Source organism: Castor canadensis, chromosome 1 (genome assembly GCF_047511655.1).
Source record: "Castor canadensis chromosome 1, mCasCan1.hap1v2, whole genome shotgun sequence".
Classification (NCBI taxonomy): domain Eukaryota; kingdom Metazoa; phylum Chordata; class Mammalia; order Rodentia; family Castoridae; genus Castor; species Castor canadensis.
Genome location: NC_133386.1, coordinates 32382526 through 32407174, shown reverse-complemented (window position 1 = coordinate 32407174; position 24649 = coordinate 32382526). Strand labels below are relative to the sequence as shown.

The following is a 24649-nucleotide window of genomic DNA, read 5'->3' as shown; positions in this document are numbered from 1 at the left end:
ATACAGCACTATTCACAATAGCTAAGTTATGGAACAGCCAAGATGCCCCACTACTAACGAATGGATTAAGAAAATGCCGTATCTATACACAATGAAATTTTACTCAATCATGAAGAAGAATGAAATCTTGTCATTCACAAGTAAAAGGATGGAACTGGAGAACATCATCTTAAACAAAGTTAAGCAAGGCTCAGAAAGCCAAAAAATCGCATGTTCCCCCTCATATGGAGACTTTAGACCTAAAACAAAGCAGTAATATTATTGGACATGGGTCACACACTAAGGGGAGAACTCAAACAGGAGGAATAAGGAAAGGTAGGAAAGCCAAAACTTGAAAGTGTTTGATGTGCCCACTGTAGAGGAGTGAATAAAATAATCTTAAACTGACAGAAGCCACTATGGGAAGGGGACTGGGAAGTAATGAAGAGGTCTGGTAGAGATGAATCAATTCAGGTTTTAATACACATTTACATGGAAGCAATGCTAGGAATCTCTCTGAATAGCTATCTTTACCTCACTAGAAAAAATGCTATGTCTTTCTTAATACCTCTCCAAATTGGAGAAGAGGGCAAAACAAGTTCTGCCTGGAAGCAAGGAAGATGGGAGAGGAGAGTGGGGCGGGGGAAGAGATGGCACAAACAATGTATACACATATGAATAAATGTATAAACAATAAAAAAAAAGGCTGGAGAAAAACTTAAGTTTAGAAAAGAGGGAATTTTGGAGAAAATATGGCTGATGTCTTAGAATATAATCAACAGTAATTCTACCAGTATTTACATAAATATATGGCTCAAAAGAGGTAAATTGAACAATATTCAACTAGAAGAGTCATTAGTATCTTAAACTTTGCAAATTTTGGGATTCCCTACATAATCTTTAATCATTTAACACATTAACTTGACTTGTAAATCAGTATCTATTAAATTACCCAAAAGAATATAATCAAATGAGTGTCAATTTGATTATCAATGTAGAAGCAGAAAAGAAGCTAAAACTAACTAACCAAACTTACAAGGTTTGAGGAAGGGTGCTTTCATCATGACTAAATTTATTTTATGAGATACAAAAGCTATAACTGTGATTTCTATTCTTAAACTATGAAGCCTGTGTCCTAATAAAACGTCAGTTTAAAACACAAGACAATGAAGACCACCATTACCAACAGCACCCCATAAGAACGTGAAAGATTATAAAACAAAACTCCTTTTATAGAGTTGAATCCTTTCCAGGGTGGGCCTTTAAGACATTCTGACAGCACACACAAATACTGTATCTGGATCAAACCCAAAATGGCACAGCTGCAAGACATCTTCCACTGAAGTTGTAACAGACTCAATAGTAGTTTCTTCCTTTTAGCAAGAAAGTCTATAAAAAAGCCAGAAGCAAGGGTATTTTCCCTCTACAAACTGTTCAATGAAACCACTTTCTCCTGACCCAAACTGTAACTCTATTTTTAAAAAAACTAAAATACTGTTCCAATCTTAATTTGCAAAAGCACCTCTGTATGGTTTCCATTAAGAAAAATTCCCAAGTAAACCAAAACTATAGAAATCAACATTCTTAAAATTGTAATTCATCATCATCTCAAACAGGAAAATTTGGATCTACAGTAGCTGAATTTTTTTCAAATTTCTTAGGAGTAATCATGATAAAAAAAATCAGATAATTAGTATTCATATTCAAGATATCTGGATATTTATGACCAGTAAGAACAAAATATATTAAAGACATCTTAAAAATCAATTAGGAATAACTTCAAATCAATGCTTTACTGTGATACATTCACTGCAACTGTTTTAACTACATTTCTATAGCAATACCAACAAATTATTCTTATACAAATACTTCATCTGTAGCCAAAATGGAAACTAAAGGAAGAGGGGGAGGAGGCGAGAGGGGAAGGGAAGGGAGGGGAGAGGGAGGGGAGCGGAGGGGAAGGGAGGGGAGAGGGAGGGGAGGGGAGGGGAGGGGAGGGGAGAGGGAGGGGAGGGGAGGGGAGGGGAAAGGGAGGGGGAAAGCCTTCCAAAACTTCATTCCACAAACTTCAAAATGAAAGGCTTAAATATTTAACAGTTACAGTTAACCACAAGTGCAGATATGCTCATGCTTCACAAGGGAAGTTAATGATAGAGAAGGTATAATTCTATAAATTGTTTGACAATTCATTCTGAATAAGGACAAAACAAGGAAATGAAGTAATTAGCAACAAATTACTTACTTGGGATATTATCTACAACTCTAGAGAAACAGAACGGGAAAACTTCTGCCAAAAAAGCAGAGTATTCAAATAATCTAAAGTCAAAAAATAAGAAATTTCTCAGCTTCTTTCAGATTTTCAATATCCCTGTTAGTGAAGTGTTTTAAAGTGAACAAAATATTTTACAATAGACCTCCCTGTTTTGTAAACAAGCTCTCAGCTTTACAAACATCCTCATCTATGCTTCAAAATATCTGTACATAGAAAAATATCGAGCTCATTTTATACTCAAAATGACGCACAGAGAAATTTAAAAATTTCCTTAAATGAGCATAGAATGAGAAATTACATAGTGACTAATCATCAGTCCTGGAGTCAGAGAAAACTGAATCTGGATTCTGTCTTGACATACTAACAACTATGTTTGAGGTAAATAGCTCATTTGAATCCAAGTCTAGTCTCTGTAAGATAGTCTTAATGTTACACCACGACGCTTACCTAACTTCCTAATTATACTTCACTGAACTCCAAAATGCAGCCTTTATATAAACAGTGTCACCTACCTATTTCTCACTTTTGCACGTAAACTTTACCACACATAGGAGAATTTTATTCAACTCTTTCTACTGTTGGAAACTTTCTCAAAAATACGTATTTTTTTAGGAAACACATAACAGAAGGGAGGTGTGTGGCTCAAGCAGTAGTAGAAGTGTGAACCCCTTAGTTCAAACCCCAGTATCACAAAATAAAATAATAAAATAAGAAGCCAGAAATACATGAGGAACACTGCAAAACAACTGAAAAGTAGATCTATCTACATACATGTGGACACACACTTGGTATTTAATGTTAATAGCCTTTCTTCAATGCATTGATAATTATTAGGAGACACCAGAAAAATATAAATAAAAAGCCTTCCTATAAACTTTTGAGTAAACTATAAATGCATTTTAAGAAAGGATATGTCTACAAGTAATACAAAAACATAGACCAGATTTCCCAGTTACTGATTTCAAACATCCTACCCAATGTCTCCTTAAGTAAACCTCACAGTTCTGATCACATTTTTTAAAAGATATAATCACCAGATTTCAGAATTTAAGAATGAGAGAATAAAAACAATCTGAAAGCTGGGCATGGTGGTATGCACCTGTCATCCCAGCTATGAGGGAGGCACAAATAGAAGGATCAATGCAGGTGGGTCTGGGCATATGGCTGTCTCAAAAATAATCAAAGCAAAAAGGGCTGAAGGCATCGTTCAAGGAGTAAAGCGCCCACATAGTAAGGGCAAAGCCCTGTGTTGAGTTCAATCTCTCAGTATGCAAAAAAGGGGGGGGGAGGAAGGAAGGAAGAAAGGAAGGAAGGAAGGAGGGAAAGCGGGAAGGAGGGAGGGAGGGAGGAAATAAGAACTTTGAAAGAAAGGTTGAATTGTCACACTGGGAAAGAGAAGCAAGAGCAGTAACAAATGAAGTAAAGAAGCAAGATGCACAGATGTTCTGGGAGATTCAGGAGAGTGAGAAGTGGTGAGCAGATCACTGAATTAACACTGTCCCTGAATCCAAGTTACACACAAAAAAATCAGTCACAGGTAATGCTGAAACTGCTAGCTGGAAAGATTGTCCAGGACTCTGAAGGCCAGGATAAGAACTGTGGCCTAAAAAATACAGGTAAGATAGAGTCAACAGGAAAGTCATGTTGGAGACGATTAAGTGTGGATTGGTGCTAGTTCAACCAAAAGGTCCCCTGTGATCTTTTGTTCAATACTGTACAATTCAGAGTTCTATCCAACATTAATTTATTTTGTCTTAAGTTTTACTACAAGATGAGATTATGGATCCATATGCCTGTATTTACTAAAGCCAAGGATGTGAAAACCACACTACTGCTTTAAAACTTTCTTTCTGATTGGCTCACTTGCAGCCCATTACAGATCTGTAGGATAGCATTCTTACCAGTTCTCCATACGAAAGTGAAAGATTTAGGCACTTCACTCTGTTGGTAAAGAAAAAGGATTTTCGTAAGAGTTAAAACTATATGTAAATATACAAACATTGCATAACAACATGAAATAAAATGCACATTGTAGGTCATTTTCCTAAAAAAAAAAGAATATAGGTGAAGAGCTCCCTGAAGATTGTTTTCTTTTGGATAGCAGTTCTTTTGAGATATATCACCCATTCTCAGTGTGCAAATCAATAGTTTTTAGTATAATCAGAGCTGTACAACCATTACAACAATTTTAGGTCATATTCATCACTTCCAAAAAGAAACCCCAAACACTTCCTAACTGATTGTATGAGGCTGATACTACCTCCACACAATCTAGAAAGACAAAGGATCTTATACTACAACCAAGTGGGATTTGTTACAGGTGTACAAGCTGGTTCAACAAAGGATAGTTACAATGATAAATCACATTAATAGAAATGAAGGAGTAGGGCTGGCAGAGTGGTTCAAGTGCCTGCCTACCAAACACAAGGCCCTGAGTTCAAACTAGAAATGAAGGGGTAAAAAGCCATGCATGATATGATCATTTTAACAGACACAGAAAAACAAAACACTTGACAAAAACCAGTATCTTTTCATGATAAACGTACTCAACAAAGTAGAAACAGAAGAAAACCTCATTTTGATAGCAGCATCTATAAACAACTCACCCCTTTGACATTATACTTAATGGAGAAAGAATAAAAGCCTTCCTCCTTACATCAAGAACAATTTAACATTTCTGTCTTCAGTGAAATTTTTGTCCCCAAGGAAGGCAGGATTATAATTTTTTCATAACAGATTGAGTTGGTGTAGTGTATTCTTGGCTATCAAAATAGTCACGTAGTTTTGGGATTGAGTTGGTAAGTATTCACAATGTATGGAAAAGCATGACACAGACCATACGATCTCAGTTACCTAAAATGGATCATTGTGTGTACACAGGATTTAGGACAGTCCAACTGTACTGCTTGTGGCTATGGATATTTTGTTCTTTGCTTCATGTGTTTGTTTCCTGTAATGCACATGTTAACTTAATAAAGGTTATTTTAAAAACCTGAAAAAAAAAAAAAAAAGAACAATTTAAGGTGTCTTTTCTTACCACTTCTATTCAACATTGCACTGAAAGTTCAAGTCGGCAATTAAGCAAGAAAAATAAAAGTATTCATTTCAAAAAAAAAAAAGCATCTAATAGAAAAGAAGGAAATTATCTCTACTAGCTCAACAGAGTTGCAGAATACAGAAACAATATATGAAATTAACTATATTTCTACACAATGAACAACCTGAAAACAAAATAATTCCATTTAGCTTCAAATAGAATAAAACACAAAGGAGTAAACTTCATCAAGGAAGTATAAGATTTATACACCAAAAACTAGAAAACATTGTTGAAAGAAATTAAGTAGAAAGACATCTGTTTTCATGTATTCGAAGATTTAGTAGTGTTAAAATGGCATAATCCCCATGTTAATCTACATATTTGATATAATTCCTATCAAAATTCTAGCTGTTTGTATACAGAAATGGATAAGGCAATCCTAAAATCCTTATGGAATTGCAAGGGGCTCCAAATAGCCAAACTAATCTTGAAACAGAAGGACAAAGTGAGAAGATTCATATTTCCTAATTTTACAACTTATATAATGCTGAGTAATCAAAACATTATGGTAGTAACATAAAAACAGACATACAGATCAATGGAATAGAATGGAGAGTCCAGAAATAAGGGGAACAAACTTTTTTAAAAAACAGCACTGGGACAACTGGATATCCACATGCAAAAGAATGAATCTGAAACCCTATCTCACACTATAGACAAAAATTACTTCAAAATGAGTGAAAGTTCATGAATGAAAGGCCTAAATATAGGGAAAAAAACTGTAAAACTCTTAGAAGGAAACATAGATATAAATCACCATGATTATTCAGACTAGGCAATACATTTTTCAATATGACACCAAAAGCAAAACAACGAAAGAAAAAAAACAGAATTGGACTTCACCAAAATTACACAAACACTTGTGAGTTAAAGGACACCATCAGGAAAGTGAAAAGACAATCAACTAAATAGAGAAAGTACTTGTAAACCACAGATCTGATAAAGGTCTAACATCCAGAACATATAAAGCATTCTTAAAATTAAATTCAAAAAATTGGCAAAAGATTTAAACAGACTTTTCTCCAAAGAAGATATACAAATGGCCAATTATCAATGAAAAAAATGTTCGGCATCACTAGTCATTAGAAAATGGAAATCAAAATCATATTAAGACACCTCTTCAAACCCACTTCAGGGTGACTATTTTTAGAAAAAAGGCCAGCCTTGGCAAAAAAAAGTTCACAAGACCTCATCTCAACCAATGGCTAGGCGTGATGGTACGTGCCTGTTATCCCAGTTACTAGGGGAAGCACACATAAGAGGACTGAGGTCCAACCTGGCCCAGGTAATAAAGCAAGACCCTACCTCAAAAATAACCAATGCAAAAATGGCTGACAATGTGGCTCAAGTGGTAGCTCACCTGCCTAGCAAGCATGAGGCCCTGAGTTCAATTCCCAGTACCATGTCAAAAATTAAAAAGCAGAGATTATCATTTTGAATAAAAATGCAAGACCCAATTCTACATATTCTACAATCAACCCACTTGAAAGACAGGGCTAAGAATGAGTGAAATATTAAGAAGAAGCAAATTGTGATGTAGAATATGTTGAGACGGTAAAGAGATGGCCCTAGATAGTAAAAATGAGGTGTTCTGTTTAGTGATCTATATATAGTGATCTATATATAAGTCTAAACAAAGACCAGATAATAATATAAATAAGTGTTACCCTGTACCCAATGTTTAAAGCATACAATTGTATGTCCTAAAAGGTGCTTAGAACCTAACTAATTAGACAAATTAACTTTAACTATATGGTATAATATTGGTTCAAGTCCATGACTAGAAAACACCAATGGCTTTGAACCTAAAATATGTTGATTTATGCCTATTTTGCCCTTATTTCCACCTACAAGGTTAATAACATTACTTATGTTAATAGCAATAAGTAATTACTTAACACGTAGAAGATTATTAATAATAAGTAATTACTTAACATGCAAAAGATAGCTATCTTCTACATGCACACAAAATGCTACTGTAATCATATGGGGGGAGCTTAAGTGGTATACCAAATAAACAGTTACAGGATCTTAGAGCCTTCACTCATCCCCAATTATATTCTCACTCATTCCCAATTATACTCTAACTTAGTAAATTTAAGCTAAAAGACTTTCAACATGTCTAACTCAGGCTTCACACAGTAGGAAGCTCTTATTAAACATCTATATGTTTTGCTTACAATCTAACACTCCAATATTTTTATTCCTTAACTCCCAAAATACTTATTCTTTAAAAAAACAATGCATACAATGTGATTTGAACTTCTAACCCAACCCAAAAGTTTCTGCATGTGTACTTCTTTCCAGCGGTTTTTAATAAAGTTTTTAAATTGTGGCTCAAAATCTTCAATGAACACCTTGAAAGTATTCTTAGTGCCACAGAAGGTAGAAACAGTATAATACATACATGCTTAACATGTTATCTTTGCTTTGTTTCTCTTCACAAAGAGAAATTTAGTCTTTGTAAGGAAAACCAGAAAATATTTTTCAAACTTTTATTTTGAAAAGACTGTGAAAAGTTCACATCCATGGTTATGATTTGTTTCTCTTGGATATAAACATACACCCACCCACTGGCTTCAGAAACCAGAAATCCTAGGAGAGTGATATTTCCTGGAAGTTTCAACTGGGAAAAAAAAAAAAAAAAAAAAGAAGTATCTTTTCCAAGAAGGACAGCTAATAGTAAATAATACAAATGTCCTTTTAAATTAATAACAATTTATAAAAATACTACCTTACACAAAAGACATACTCATTCAACAAGTATTTCTTGAACAACTATCAAGAGGATGATTTGCACTCACACATTTGATTCATGATGAAGAATCAATCAAATATTATGCAAAATGATTCAGCAAGAAAAAATTATGTGTCCACAGTTTTATAGAACAATTCCTGGTTCCCAGCTCCCAGCATGCCTCTCTTTACCACTAAACAGTTAGTGAGATTGGCTGTGTCTCCAAGTAAGCAATCAGATACCTAGCAGCAAAGACTACAATCTTACATACATATCCTCCACAGCCTAACAGACATAGTACCTGGCATGTATGTAGTAGGCAGTTAAAGGAACATTTGATTAATTGATGTGCAAGTGCATCTAATTCATTACGTAGTAACAGCTACTATTAAATCCCAGTGAAACAAACAACAAAAAATACAATTCAGCACAAGTATAATTTCTCTGTCTCCCACTTAGTTGTGCATTTTTTATTTCTACTATTTCTACTTATCAATTTGTCTTACTGTGAACCTAACAGTTCTGTCTTCTTACTCACCTTTGAATCCCCACTCTGGCACACAGTTATGACAGGGGATAAATATGTTTCATACTAAACAGCAACAACAACTAAAGATGGTTACTTAAGTCAACATTCCCAAACTTCATATTATTATTATTATGCAGTATGTGCAATGTGTTTAACTGGTAATGATGAAATTTACTATTACAATTAAATATTTGATCCTAGTCACCTTTATAGTAACATTTAAAAAAAAAAAAGAACAAAAGAAAGAAACTTCATGGCACCAGGTATTATTGTACAGAAAAAAAACACAAAAATCCCTATTAGAGTTCGAAATGTCATCTAACAGCTACACATAAAAGAAATATGAAATAAGGTTTTCTTGGGCCAAGAACATAAGGGATCCTCCAGAAAACCCAACATATATTTCTAAAACACAGATAATTGTAATTATGATTCTTCCTTCAAAAGTAATATGGCTGGAATATAACTCAGTGGTACAACACTTGTCTACCACGTGTGAGGCCAAGGGTTTGATCCCTAGCACCACAAAAATAATAAAATACTAATTTTAAAAAGGTCTCCAGTGGCTCCTGTAGAGCCTACAGGATGGAGACCAAATTCCTCAATATAATCCTCTAAATTCAGTACAGGCTGGTTCCAATCCAGCTTTACAGACTATTTTCTGCTTCCCATTCTCATTCCTCATACCCCCTGAACGCCAGCCATACCAGCTTCCTCAACATGAATCTTCATGCTTCCCTGTCTATTAATGCTGACTTTCATCTAGATGGTCTACTTCCCTTGTCTACCCTTGGAGGAAAAAAAAAAAAAACAATCCACCCAAGCCTCCAGGTATAAAGGTTAAACATATGGGCACATGATCAACCCTAACAATAGCTCCATTGCTGACTTTTAAGCCCTGGAATACCCAGGATGAAACTTAACTTGTAGGGATTCCAATAAAGTTACTGCTAAGTACATGAACTAAAATGAGCTAAGTGTCATGTAGCCCATTTTCAAGATGGCTCTGAGATATGACATAGAAGGTGAAGGGAATCTCTCTCAGTGGACACAACCACAAACAGGAAATCTGATCAGTAATCACAGGGGACAAGCTGAAGCCCACAGCAATCACTACTCTCCCTTACCTAATCATTTACCCATGAACCACACAACCAACTATCTACAGAATGTGATATGAACATGTAACAGGGAAAGGCAGGGCAGAGTACATCCTGTAGGAGACCTAACACTGGAGCTCACCACTGACAGTGGCTGGAAACAGAACTGGAAGTGTGAACAGTGCCTGCAGACTAAGTTCTATGAGACAAGACACTGCCTCTAGGTACGGCAGATCAACAGGGCATCATATATGCACGTATACCTTAAAACTGAACTCTGACAAGGAAGGGTATCTAGTGACTATATGCACTGCAAAGATACACACATTTATATGTTATACCTACATATGTAGAAGTGTGTATACATACATATACCAGACCAAAGGGGTGAAAATGAAGTCCTCTTAACAACTTAGCTGCCATTCCTAGCTTCCCCTTTGTCTGGTTTGCCTAATCCTTTCCTCATGCCCTTTGGTCAACCCTATTCTAATGATTTTGAGTAGATCTATTCAGTTTAGGTTCAGTCGTTGGAACCATCTCATATCCTCCCTCCCAATTCCTTCCTATCTCCTTCCATCAACTTCTACAGTTCTAATTTAATCATATGAAAATGCTGGATGAACTTTAAAAAAATAGCAGTTTTAACTAGATAAGGAAATCTGTTTTTTCTTTATATCAAATATAAATATTCTTCTTACTGTAGCCCAGGATAAAATAAAGAAGCTGAGGCACTTGTTCTCTTACATGGAGAATTGACCCAAGAACCAACCACCAGTCACATTGGAGAATTTCCTCCCATCTATAAACACCTGGTTACACAAGGATATCCATATAAAGAGTTTGTTTTTCCCATAGTTTATTTTAACCAGATCTGTCCTATACCAATTGTGTATTTACCTCTAAAAGAAACAGATGGAATACTGTGACACTGACATGGGGCTTGGAATCATATCAAACTAGCCCAGCTGATGCCCAGACATATATAAACACTGTAACCCCTGTGTACCTCTGCCCAGATGACAAAAGTTGGGTTACAAGAGAATCGGCTCTTATTGAAAATCAGTGAGCCAGGGCAAGTATGGGCTTGTGTGAGCCGATCTTTATTTCGAAGTGTATTTTGCAATTACCACATAGATTTGCTACACGTCTATAATTGTGGAAAACACTCAAAATGATAAGCCTATTCCTTTCTGGCCATACCTATAGGCAATCAATGTACACACCTGCTACTAATTGTGAATTTTTAAGGAGTCCATCCAATGAAAGACTGACTGTCCTACAGATAAACAGTTCCAAAAGTAAGCTCACTTTAATACTTTTCGGAAACACATTTGCCCCATCTTGCCAAAGGAAAATAACTTTAAAAAGAGAATGTTGTTGGTTTAACCAATATGTACATATTAAAAAAAGGTAACCAAAAAATGATAACTGTGGTTATTCCTGAAATACGGGCCCCAGGAAATTTTGCTTTATTTGTACATTTCTGTTACCAAGTTTAATGCATTTAACACATGCTGTTATTGCATTAAGAAAAAAATGTAAAGTCCCTTAAATTAGTGTAAGGTTTTCTCCCTTTATTTCTTTACAGCTGCTTAGCAATTTTAAAGACAATACAAAACAAGACGAGAAAGTACCAGCAAACTTATAATAAACTGGTACTATGCCATGTGATACAGATTTACCTAAAACACAGAAGTACCATTCATACTGTTACTCCTAGAGCTTGGCCCCAAATACAAGTCACTGGACTCAGAAATACATGCTTTCAGACACTATTACATCAGGGAACTTTTTTTAAGTTGGGTTTTAACTAGACTCAAAAGAATGAAAGGAATTTCCTGGATTTTTTCAAGGCAATTTCCCAACAGATTTTTGTCCCTACTTCTTAACACAAGGATTAAAACCACTTAGCAAATTAGAGTACATACTGGCCACTTAACTGTCACTAAGAACATATAAATTAAGAGATCTTTAAAAAGCAGTACACATCAACAAAGTCTTAGAGCTCAGACTCAGAAGAGGTTGTTTTAACAGTTTCCAATGAAGTCAAGTCAAAAAAGCATTGACCATCTGAAGTCACATCTAAGTGCCCGAGGAATACAGTGTCAGACCACACAATGAACATATAACTATCAAAGACCAAGAAAGAGCCTTTGTTTTATTATCATATGACAAGTATTACTGTCAAGTTTTCTCTACAACTTCATTAAAATACTAAGCACAAAAGGCACACAATTTAACACAACACAAGAACAGGGACCTATTTTCCAGAACTGCAAAATGGCACTGGTAGAATGTCTCAAAGGGGTGACAAAAACACTTCTTTAACCCTAACAGAACAATGTTTCCACTAACATACTGCAGGGCTACTGCATTTCAGAAGGGAAAGGCAGCAAAAATTAACACAAAACAAAACTAAAACAATAGAGTCTATAGAGAAGAATTAAAAGAATCTATTAGGGCACTAGTTTCACTTATTGTGACACACAAAAGTAAGAGAGCTAAATGTCTTTTAAGAAACAGTAATTGAAAATATTACATTTAAAAAGAAAATTTTACAGAAAATTCAAATAGTAAAATTAGTTATCTCCACTGAACTGAATTTTTTAGATTCATGAACACTGTATTCCTATAATTCCCACTGTTGAGAGGATAGCTAATAAACAAGCTATGTCAGCATTATGCTAAGCAAACCACCTGTAACTTTTTATTTAATGTCTCAAGACCACACTATAAAAAATGTACCATAAACACCTCCACTTTACAGATTAGGAAATTAAGGCCTGGAGATATAAAATGACTAAGCATCAGGCAAATCTGAGTTTCAAGTCCAATTCTTTCAACTGACCAGAGACTTTGACATTCTTTCCAAGATATTTTTACTCTGAATTTCAGAACTATTGGTATAAAATAATGTTCACCTGGATTAAGGATAAACAATTTTCAAAAATGGTTTAAGAAATTTCCTAAAACAGCATACAAAAATGGAACTAGAAGTTTAATAAATTGGGAGTAGATGGAGAAATCAGGATACTAACCACTAAGATTTTTAAAACACTGTTAAGAGAGTACTTAAGAAATGCCTCAGGATGGCTGAGGTAGCAGCTCAGTGGTATAGCCCCTTGCCACGCATGTAAGTAAGGCTCTGGATTCCAGCCCCCAGCATCAAAAACAAGGTATGACTTAGGAAAAAACAAAGAGAAGAAACGACAAGAATTGAGATTAGTTATAAAACAAAGTAAGTAACAATATATTCAATGGAGAAAGTTCATAATCAGGAAATAGGTTTACCTGAAGTTTATGTACTGAGCCTATCAATGACTTCAGTATTGTGGAGGGAAAACTTCAGTCATGTTTAAAAAACAAAGACTCTAATCAATGTAAACAAACTAGTAAATAAGTTACCTTCAAGTAAATTTTTCTTCCTATGACTATTTGTCTCTCAGAAATTATTGGACAACCCAACAAATCTTCAAGTCCAGTTCTGATCACATCATTCACATTGTTTGGAAAACCTCAGGGACTGCACTGACTGCAGAAAGCAAACCCAAATTCTTTCACCTGAAATACAGAGTCCTCCAGGCTCTGGCTTGACCTTCCTTTCCAGTCTTCTGCCCAGCTCTGCCCAGGATGAATGCTATTATTCAAATGGGAAGAGCCACTTAAGTCTCCAGACTCACTCCTCAGACCTCTTCTTTTAACCAGTTGAGCAGAATGCCTGTCATCAGCACCTCCAATGGGTAGAGGCCACCTCCACCAGGCTATGAACTTGCCATTTCCCTGCACTCCCAGCTTGATACCATCCTTACCTACTCTGGGCTCCACAGCCTCCTCTACCTCTCAGAGCTCAGCAAAGTTCTCTACTTTAGAACACACCAGACTTATGCATCCCTGTATTCTTCACATTATTTTGCACATTTTATGTTGGACAGAAAGAAATGAGGCAAAAAGAAGAAAAGAAATTCAGCACAGCTGTGTTTTCAAGCAATTCTGGGCATCATGATCTTATTTTTCTATTATCCAAGATAATCACCTTAAAGATTCAATAAGGTTCTTATTAAGCAGCACTCTAACAGAACAAATATTATTTTGACACATTCATAGTTAAAAATGTCATGTCATCTCTTATGACTCACATTAAGAGACTATAAGAAGTATATGATTTATTATCTTCACCCTGCGTGCTTGTTTCTCATGGGTTAGGACTAATTTCACAATTCCTTCCCTATTTTCAAAAAGGTATTAAATTCTTAAAACAAAACAAAATCAAGAGGGAACTAACAATGACTCTGAAATAAATCCTAGAATAATATTTTTGGAGAGAATAATAATCCTTCTGAATAACATTAATTTTAGATCACATTAAAATAGTTTAGTAAGAAGCCGGATACCAGTGGTATACACCTGTAATCCTAGACACTTGGGAGGCTGAGATGGGGAGGATCAAGGTTCAAGCCCAGCCCCAGCAAACAATTCATGAGACCTCCATCTCCAAAATACCCAGAGCAAAATGGAGTGGAGGTGTGGCTCAAACAGCAGAGCTTCTGCACTGAAAGCATGAAGCCCTGAATTAAAACCCCAGTCTCACCAAAAGATATACAATATATAATAAAATAAAATAGTAAACCCTTATTTTACAAATATTAAAGAATCTAAAAATTTATCCCGATAACAAAGATCAGCTTTTTAAAATATCCTGAAAAAAAGGAAGAAACACCTCTCCTGGCAAAGGGTATCTCCCAGGTATTTCTCATTTACATTAACATGCTAAATCGAATAAGACACTGAGTTCATGTTTCTGAATGAATTTGTTCCTCAGTTTTCTCCAATGCAGCTAGTTTTTTCCACTTTCTTCTCTCTACCCTCCCTTCCCAGTGTACCTCACACTGTTAAGCTTCCAATTTCCTACAGAGGAAAACACAAATAAAAATGTAAATAGTGAGTGCTTTTTCAAAAACTACAGGAATTACTATAACCTCTCATCCAAGCATAACACTTCTCAGAAGAGGGTAGGAGGATCTTCCTTTCACCATTCAAATTGGTAGTGAAATCACAGCAGAGACAAGAAACAGTCAGAAAAGTGAGGACAACAATCCAGGCAAGCAACAGCTGTGGCTATCACAACTAACCCATAAAACAAGAAATGTGCTAACATTTTATTCTTCTGAAACCTCTCAAGTAGAATTTCCTGCAGTAACCTACAAGCTTTGGGCCACTGCTAAGTAAAATACAAGCTCATTTTCCAGGGAACATGGCAACCCAATTACCAGCCAGCCAAATTTGTACTGTATCTCAACTAGCTCAGTAGCTGGCATCTCTATTGCCTTGTCTTTATGTTTGCAGCATGGAAGCACCTGTGGGACAAAATTTATTCTGTTCTAGGAGAATGACACTGTAAAATACAGAAATGCCACTGCCCCTCACACTATCAAAACGAGCATCCCAAGAAAAACACCAACTCACATTTATGAGTAAGAGAGTCACTGGGTACTCACAGAGCTCCTCAGAACTCACACTTGCAGCCCAGGTCTGGGATTACTTCTACCACCTTGCTCACTGGCACCCTACAATCCAAGGACGCCTGGCTTAGGATAAACCCCTTAAGTAGCAATGCTGACACAATTCAGTCCTGGCGCTTAAGTCAGAGGTGGCCCAGCTCTGGGTCAGGAAATAACTAGATTGATACTAGAACCCAGAAGAAAACACAAATATCTTTAGGAAGTATAGTTTCTTTTTCCAATTATGAAATTAATTCCCAAGTCATTTTACTCTTTCTCATGCCAAACAGATACGTAATTCCAAATGACTTGAACACTATGCATATCCATTACTATCTAAATACAATGAATAATAAGTAAAGACTACTCAAGAGAAATGAGATCACATTCAAGCAACACAAGAAATTTTTTGCACAAGTACATCATAACTACACACATTTCCTTTTTTAAGGAAAAGTGTATACATCACACAAATATGCATAGCCCATAAAGGGATGGGGCTTTTCTGTGCAGTTCATGGAACCACTTACATCTTCTATATCCTGACACCTCCATGGTGAACAAACTGCAGGGTGGGAAGGGCTCCAATGTCTACTCTAATAGAACAATGTCTACTGTAATAGAAGCAGCTGGGAGGAGGGGTTGTAAGCCATCAGTCAAAAAGGAGATTCTTTATTACACGGAACAAACTTTCTAGTTTAACACTATCGAACTTAAGTACAGTGTTGTAAGAAATACAGAGTGCTGCCAGAGAAAAAAGAATTCTTTCTAATTCTGTTTCTTCCTACTTTATCTAGACATTCAGGCAAATTTCTGCTATATTTCTCCAACAATTAAGCTGTCATTTCTAGTGGAGTTTCCCCACCCACCCCAATCGTTTTTTAAAGCTTCTGGAAAAGAACCAAAGGTATAATCAACTTTACCAAACAGTATTCAGATTTAGTCTCCACCCTAATATTTGGCCCATGTGTCGTTTATTTCTTCATCTCTTTCTGTTCTTCCTTCCTCCCCTTCTTTCCCTACCTACAACAGAACCTAGCAATTAAGTTATTCACTTCCTACTCCTTAGATTTCAACACTACAATTCTCCATTCCTCCCATCCTAACTATAATTGTTCTGTCAAAATAAAGCCAAGAAATACACAAATTAGTCCATAAGTCTTCAGGCTACAGAAAGTAATATTCTAAAGGCTTCCTGTGGAGGAATTTTTCTAGGAAAAACAAAAACTGATGATTCTCCATTACCTACTTGTAAGACATTCTTCCACATCTCACCAAACTGTGACATGACCTCAGCTGTCATGTATGGTTTCTTTGAGATTTTTTCTATGGTCAAAGTGAGATGAGGGTAAAGCTGAGGCAATAATGACTGCCTCAGAAAGGACATCTAACTACCTGTCAACCAAAACAGCAAGTATACCAGACTTGCTTATTCTCAGACAATCCTTAGACAGCAGTGCCAGCATGACTATGACCTCAGAAGAGGCCATGTTCCCTTACCTAAACTGGGAATAACTGCAGCTCCTGGAACCAGTCATACTGAAAACTGACAAAGTACTCTACTAGTATTATGAAATCGAGGGAAAGTGAAGGGGAGAAAGGAAGAGGCAAGGCAAGACAACATCCTTGCCCTTGAGGAGGAAATCTTGAAAAGTTAACCTTAAAAACTGAGTCAAATTTCAAGACAACAGTAGAATAAGTCAAAGTATGAGCAATTGCCAAAAGAATTATGCAGCCGCAAATTCTTACAGAAATTCAGCAAAATAAGGCAAATACCTTCCAGAGTAAAGGAAATTTGGTATATGAAGTTTTAATTACTTTGCCAAAACCAGTTTTTAAAAGTTTTAAGGGATTTATTGGCTTTAACATGGCAGAAAAAAAAAATATGCTAATGCTAAATGTAAAACATCCATTTTCAACCCCTACTCCTTTCAGGTTCACATCACATAACTCTAAAATAGCAAAATCAACTACATGATGTTTTCACACCTCTCCGAATCACTAGGGTCAAATTAACAGCTGTATTTGGTGGTCTTAATTTTTCATCCTCAAAGTTATAATAATGTGAACTAAACACTTTGGGTCAACAATCTCTAATTTATCTTAGAACACAAAAATACTTCGCAAATCCTCCCCAACCACTGAAGTAAAACACCCAGAATGCTGCAATGAAACATATTGGAATAGGTGGAACCAGGTCTAATCCCAGCTGTGAAAGTAACAATAACAACAAATCATTTAGCTTCACATTACTAAATCTCTTCATCCATAAAATAAACGAAAAGTAAATTAATAATGTCTTAAAGTACCTCTTAGTTCTAAGTTATACATTAAACACACACACACACACACACAGGCCAGGCATGATGGTTTACACCTGTATCCCAAGTACTCAAAACTGAGGATATAAAGATCACAGTCCAAGGCCATGCTGGGCAAAACTGCAAGATCCTATTTGAAAACCAATAAAAGCAAAAAGGGTGTGGCTCAAGTGACAGAACAAATAACTAGCAAATATGAAGCTCCAAGTTCAAACCCCAGTACCTCAAAAGAAAAAAAAAGAAAAAGAAAAAATATGTGCCATGGCAAACTGTACACAAAATAAGATTGAGTGAAAAAAAGACATCAAAACCAACATACCTATATGAAAGAGTAATCAAAGGAGTGAATTTGATCAATGTACATTATATGCATGTATAGAAATATCACAGTGAAACCCCTTTGTATAATAGACATTAACTTTATAAAACCAACATATAGTCTAACTCCCACTTTATGAAATGTATACAAACATGCATTCACTAAAGTACTTATTCCATAAACATGAATGTAGGGTACAAGGATAAAAACAACAAAATATTAGCAACAATTATATCTGAAGGTAAGAATACAGCTGGCTTTTATTATTTATGCTTCTTTGCATTCCAAATTTTCTTCAATGATCACATCAACTTATCATTAAAAAGATCCAATCTCTTGAATGCAAGCTTGACATTTTGAATCAGAGTTCTTTAGCCTCTATAAAATAAGGTGGAAATCAAGAATTGTCTCAAAAACATGGAAAGTCTAGTCCTTAGTTGAGGGGAAAAACAGAGGAGGAAACTGTTTTTTCACAGCTACTTTTCTGGTGGAGTCTGAAATTCACACACACACACCCCCCTCCCAGATTTCATACTTATTTTCACAACAAAACCTAACGGTAGTACTCAAAACAACATTACTTTTTCTTTTAAGCCTGGGCAAATCACATCAGAAAAAGAGGAGAATAATTTGGCACCTGTGGCAATGATGTCATTATCAGCCATGGTTCTGAACTCTCTGGAATACAGTTTACAGCTTGAATCTCTTAGCCCACCCAATGCTGTTTAACAAACACTCCCTTCCTGGCCCTAGAAACCTCCCAGTCACTGGGCTGTGCTCTGCTTGGGAAGTCCCATGTCTAGAATTTCAGCTTTAAAATTTTTGTGGAACGCAGCTACAAAATACTGTCAGGACCATCACTGAAAGAGCAAACGTTTGCAGCCCTAACTATTTACTGCATGCCTATCTCTAGACAGTCCCTGAGACTCATGACAGATCATATTTCAGAAGTCTCATTTGGTGTATTTTTAGGAAAACAAAAACAAAAACACTATAGTATGTATAGTGCGGGCTTGCTTGGGGGTTGGGAAGCACAGTAGCGTGGAGGGGACACAAAAGTGAAGCTGGGATGGGAGCCTCAGCCTATAAGATGAAGCTAAGAAAATATAGTTATAGGCTGTCTATGCAGATAGAACAATTGAAAGGGAATGATGGTTTCTGGCATGAAGTTAAATACTCAATAAATGTTAGCTATTGTTATTATCATCTTTCCCCAAGAAAAAGTGTTATGTGTTATGCACCTGAAAGTACCTAAAACGTAACCATAAATTTTAACAACACTTCTAAGGAAAACATATAATAAGTTCTAACTGAAACACTGCTGCTCTGCAGAGGAATAGGTGACACCTTCTGTATACTCCAGACAGTGCAAAAAAGAATCTCTAAGCCATTGCTCCTCCAGAAAGCTCTCCTCAATGCAGTGAGATACCTACCACACAGGGGATTGGGCCCTTGAACTTTGACAGAATCTCAAAGATGAAAGAATCTAACTAAGCCTTTGCCACAATTTCCCACTGCTCCTCTTCAAAACTCCCTGATCACCTCTCCCTCCCTTTTAAGAGTCACAGGAATAGACTTGCCATTTTAGATACATATCATTGGAGATCTGCTTGTTTGGTAGTCTATTGTTCTTTAAAAAAAATAAAGTTGTACTTTGCAGACCCATTTTGTCTCATTTCTGTTTTAGCTGAAGAACTGTATCACATTTAGAAAGTAAAAAACTTAAACATGGGGGGCCTCTTACTTCCCATTGCCAACACCTGTCTGTACCACCCTGCCACTGACAAGTCTTCATTCCCCTCCCCTCCTGAAGTAGCTGGGCTCCAAGAACCACCATTACATTTACATCTTAACTCTTTTGTCCCTCTCCAGCACCCTGTTTTATGATTACATCTACCAGACTTGCACCCAGGCATTCAAACAAAAACAACCACAACAAAACAACAAAACCCACCACAGTAACTTTTCTCAATTTAAATTCACAGCTGCAAACTTTAAGAAGACCCCAGATATCCTACCAAGTTCCTTAGTCAACCAATATCCCCACTTTCCTGGAAATTAACTTTGCATCTATTAAAAGAAGAAATGAGCAATATACATACATATATATATACACACATATATATATACATATATACATACATGTATTATCTGACACTAAAAATTGTATGTTCCTTTTGTTCTCAGCCATAATTACAGCTATCCTCCAACAAGGAAAATCCACCATTCTGTTTAACAAACTCTGTTACCCAAGAACAAATAAGCAACAAAAACCTTGTCATTCAGGAAAAAGAAAAGACAATCTGCCCCAGTTCATGGCTGAGTTCTAATATTAATAAGTTTAAGGATATATCCACTAAACCAAAGAATATTTATTCTCAAAAAGTAGTTCTGTTTTCTCCCCTTTTGTGAAAATGTTTGGTAATATTTATCATAATTCCCTTACCAAATTAGCCCAAGTGTAACTATGCCCTACTTCTCCAATCACTGTCAGGCATAACAGTTTATTGTCCAACTATAATTTGTTCAACCATGCAAACACCTGTGCATTCAGGCATGCTCAATTTGCAAGGGTCAAGTCCAATGGCATGGCCACAAGTGACAAGTACCAGTGTCCTGCTGGTGGACCTTTCACTGAAAGAAACTCTTCTCACAATCATCTCCAGATTGTCTAAACGCTTTTGTGTAATTCAACAGAAAAATAACAATATAAAGTTGCTATTTATTCTAATCTGTGACACTAATATACACAAGAGAATAAACACTGCCATAAAATGGGGGTATCTCTCTCTCTCTCTCCCTCTCTCAAGCCAGTAGAAGTGAAGGCTAAGAAAACACTTCTGCCCTACAGGACTTCAATCACTTTAAGACGCAGTTCTTCTTGACAGAACACACACACACACACACACACACACACACACACACACACACCCTATAAGGAAATCTAGATTTACATCCATATGCTAGGAAACGGACAGTATCATACTCAAGAACATAAAAAGGCTGCTCTTTAGATCAAGATATCTTCTTAGCTTATAGGAAGCTCAGGCGAAAAACATCTTTTGGATCTGTGGATATAGCCAAGATACAAGCCTGCTAGCCTCACTCTTCCAGACCTCCAGCATCAAAAAGAAAGTGCACACACAAACCACACCAATATGGTCAGGCTAACGTTAACAATTCCTACACCTCACTTACATAGGGTCCTTCCTGAGCACGCTGGCTTTCAATCAGCACCCAACCATTTTCCCATTATTCAGTTTTCCACTTGCAAAGGTGTTTTCTTCTCCTTCTCTTCTACCATTGACTTACTCAGCATTAGGGAATAGCTACTATGTACCAGCACTGTGCTTGGACACCACAACCTAGTAAGCCCATAATTACAATCCACTCTGAGAAATGCCTACTACATAAAGAAATATGAAAAAATAAATAAAGCATGAGAATAGAAGATGGGGTAAGGTAAAACTGGAGCCAAAACTGGAGGAAGGGAAAAAGTAAAGAGGTACAGACGCCCCCCTCCACCCAAGCACTTGCAAAAGCATCAAGTACAACGACCACTACAGGCTGCTTTCAATGTTTTGCATTCAATCAAAATCGAAAATGTTAGCCCCAAAACTCATGAGGTAAATAAAACACAAGAAATAAATTTCTCTACTAACAGGGCAGATAAATGAAAGATACTGGATTCAGAGGTTTTTAAACATCTCATGTATACTCTGTATTTCAGTTTAGAACACTTGACTATAGATATGTACAGACATATATATATATGTGTATGTACGTATGTATGTATGTATATGCATATATCACATCTCCAGTACTCAATATAATTCTCAGAGACATCCTAAAACCGTCATCTCAGTTAAAAGTGCATTAAGTGGGCTGGGATTTACCTCAGTGGTAGAGCTTGCCTAGAACCAAAAGAGAAAAGACAAAAAAAAAAGTACATTAAGTTAAATTCTTCTTTGGTAGCTATCCCTTTCCTTCTTTTACTTCTCTTCCACCCCAAGTCAAAGCAGTTTATATACCACTCGTAGGCTATCAAATAACCATGGTTAAAATAATGACAGTGACTAGTTTAAGTGTGATCTCCTCTAAGTGGGAACGGTAGAAGGTCAGCATGTGTTATTTAGCTTAGAGCTGGGTGAGCAAACAGATGCATATCCTCTTCCTCTATCAGCTGGAAGAAAAAAAGAATGTGCCCAGTTACTACTGAATTGTTTTGTTATGAGAAAACCTCATAAAGTCAGAGTTTCTAAGGAATTAGATTGGCCTGGGGCTAGATCAGAGTTTCTCAGCTTCTGCAGCTTTGACATTTTGTGGTAAGGAGCTATCCTGAGGCTGTAGGAAGTTAACCCCTTCATACTAGATACCAGTAGCATGCCCTCAAGTCATGGCAATCAAGTCTGCAGCCACTGTCAAAAGTCTTCTAGAGAATCACCCAGCACCCCCACTGGGGTTGAGAACCACTGTGCTAGATTATAAGCATAAGCAAGAAGAAAAAAACTGATGCTGCTATTAAGAAAAAGGTTTTATTTTAACCAGCTTATTGTCTGCATTTTAATGAAAAGCTAATAGATGATCTTCAACAGAACAAAAATATCAAAATTAAGACCCGCAAAGTAAAGCAAAATCTGCAACATTTAAGCAACAATGTGACTGAAGATAAATGCTAATTCAAACTATAAAATTTTATTATGTAATTAAGTACACAGATGCTGAGGTATGGTGAAAGCTACACCTTAGAAAGAGCTTAGTGAAAACATTGAAGTTAAACCAAATCTATCTTCACTCCACATATCCAAGCCCATTCTGTAAGAATAATCTTTAACAGACTTTTATTCTACAAAATGAGTATCTGTGACAGTAACTACTTTCAAATAATTAGGAACAAACTACACAACACCTTCCTGTGATTTGTTTCCTTTAACCACAGAGATAAATGATATGTAAGGACATCATCATCGTACCTGGAACACTAATAAATGGCAATTAACACATAAGCATGCTTCTACTACAAAATGGAACACATTTCCTAAGTGAACCTAGGGGAAAAAAAAATTAAGAACATAGACAAAACCTATTCTTATAAAATACAAGCCTTACATGCCAAGATCTACCCTTACTTTTAAGGCAAGAGAAAAATGGATTAACAACAAAGCACATGGTTATAATAAAAGTGAAATATAAATGCTACCTTTTGTTTTGAGTATTACATCATTTCCCACTTGTACTAACTGAAATATTTTTCCCAACTTTTATACAAAAACATTCACAACAACATTTCAAGAGGTTGAGATTAAAATTTCACTTTATAAATTTTCCACAAAGCCTAATTAACTAGTAAAAGGGGAGCATTTTCTCAAATACCTACAGGCAGTTTGGAGTTGCTGTTTTTGCCTCACAAAAGTTGTTTTCTAGCCACAAACTACTTCAAATTGTTCAGACCTTTTGGCAGCTACACTGGAAACTGCCCTTGTCACCCTTTCTCCCACAGAAATGTAGTCAATTCCTAGGCAAGCCCATCTCTCAAGGCTACTTGCTTTATGGAGCCAAACGCACACAATTTTTCATTTAGCAATATAAAAGAGTCCCAAATATTTTGCATTTTTGTGAAGAAAACTGAAAGCAAGTCACCAAAGACATATGGGCAGAGCTCCTTATTGAATCAGCTTCATAAAGTATGCTATGCCAACATTTGAAATTTATAGGGCATTTGGAATCAAGCTGTTTCTGTTTTATCCAAATCTTCAAAGACACAATAGGCAATATGTGAAGCCATTTCCTGACACTTCTAATTATGCCTGGCTTCCCACTATTCTCAACCTGCTATGTTTCATGTAAGCAGTTAAAATAAGTGTGATTTAAGGGTAAAAAAATATGTTTTTTAATTGAGGCAGCATACTTACCATTTCTTCCTCTTGAATCTGGAGCTTTTCTACAATCTTGTAGAAAAGCCATCACATAAAGTGTGGCATACATTATGTGTATGTCATCACATAGAGGTAGCTGGGCAAGTCACAAGATGAAGTTAACGATCCTCTCAGCTTTTTATTCAGGTACACAAAACCAACCCACATTTTTTTCCTTCCACTGTTTAAGAGGAGAGGAGGACAGGAGGAAGTAAATTACACAACAGCTATAATATATTTAATTTCTAAAAATAAAGTCAACAGTGGCTTTTCAATACAAAATTAAAGACAACCTTTTGAAAACAAGGAATTCCTCTGTATGTCATTTGGCTTAAAATATCACAGACCTATCATTTATTAAAAAGACAAAGAAGTCCAAATGGTTAAAAGGCATCTGCAATCACTCACAAAATGAAGCTGGATACTTCCATGTCCTGAAAGAATCTAATATCAACATTCAATCTGTGAACCAAGTTCATAAGTTCACAGATGAAAGAATTAAGAAAGAAAAAAAAGAAAAAAGAATCTGCCCAGTATTTTCCAGGCAACATTTCTTTTTTTTTTTTTTCATTCACTTTTTTCATTTTTTTAAAATTTGTTTAATTATTCATATGTGCATACAAGGCTTGGGTCATTTCTCTCCCCTGCCCCCACCCCCTCCCTCTCCCCTCACCCCCTCAATACCCAGCAGAAACTATTTTGTCCACGCAACATTTATGTCTCCAAAGATGACCTGTAACTGCAAACATGTTCGAATAATGATGGCAACTTTTCCAGAAAGGGACAGTATCAAAAACTGTCCAAAAACCACACACACAAAAGTGATAAGGGAACCTTGATTCCATTACACTTCTCCGCCCACCCTACCCCACCCCCAAGTAC

General features: G+C 36.2%; 1 protein-coding gene across 31 annotated transcripts in view; it reads right to left on the bottom strand.

Annotated features, from left to right (window-relative positions):
- The window catches only part of Epb41l2 (erythrocyte membrane protein band 4.1 like 2), a 199187-nt gene that overhangs the window by 136379 nt on the left and 38159 nt on the right, over positions 1 to 24649 (bottom strand). For 2 of the 31 annotated variants that reach the window (XM_074074674.1, XM_074074655.1), the window contains one exon: positions 4153 to 4192. The exons of 28 other annotated variants lie outside the window; for them this stretch is intronic. The gene's annotated coding sequence lies outside the window, so the exon portion shown is untranslated. Of the gene's footprint in view, positions 1 to 4152; positions 4193 to 5104; positions 5238 to 24649 lie in introns of those variants that run through there. One more of the 31 variants, XM_074074664.1, reaches the window with a different exon arrangement.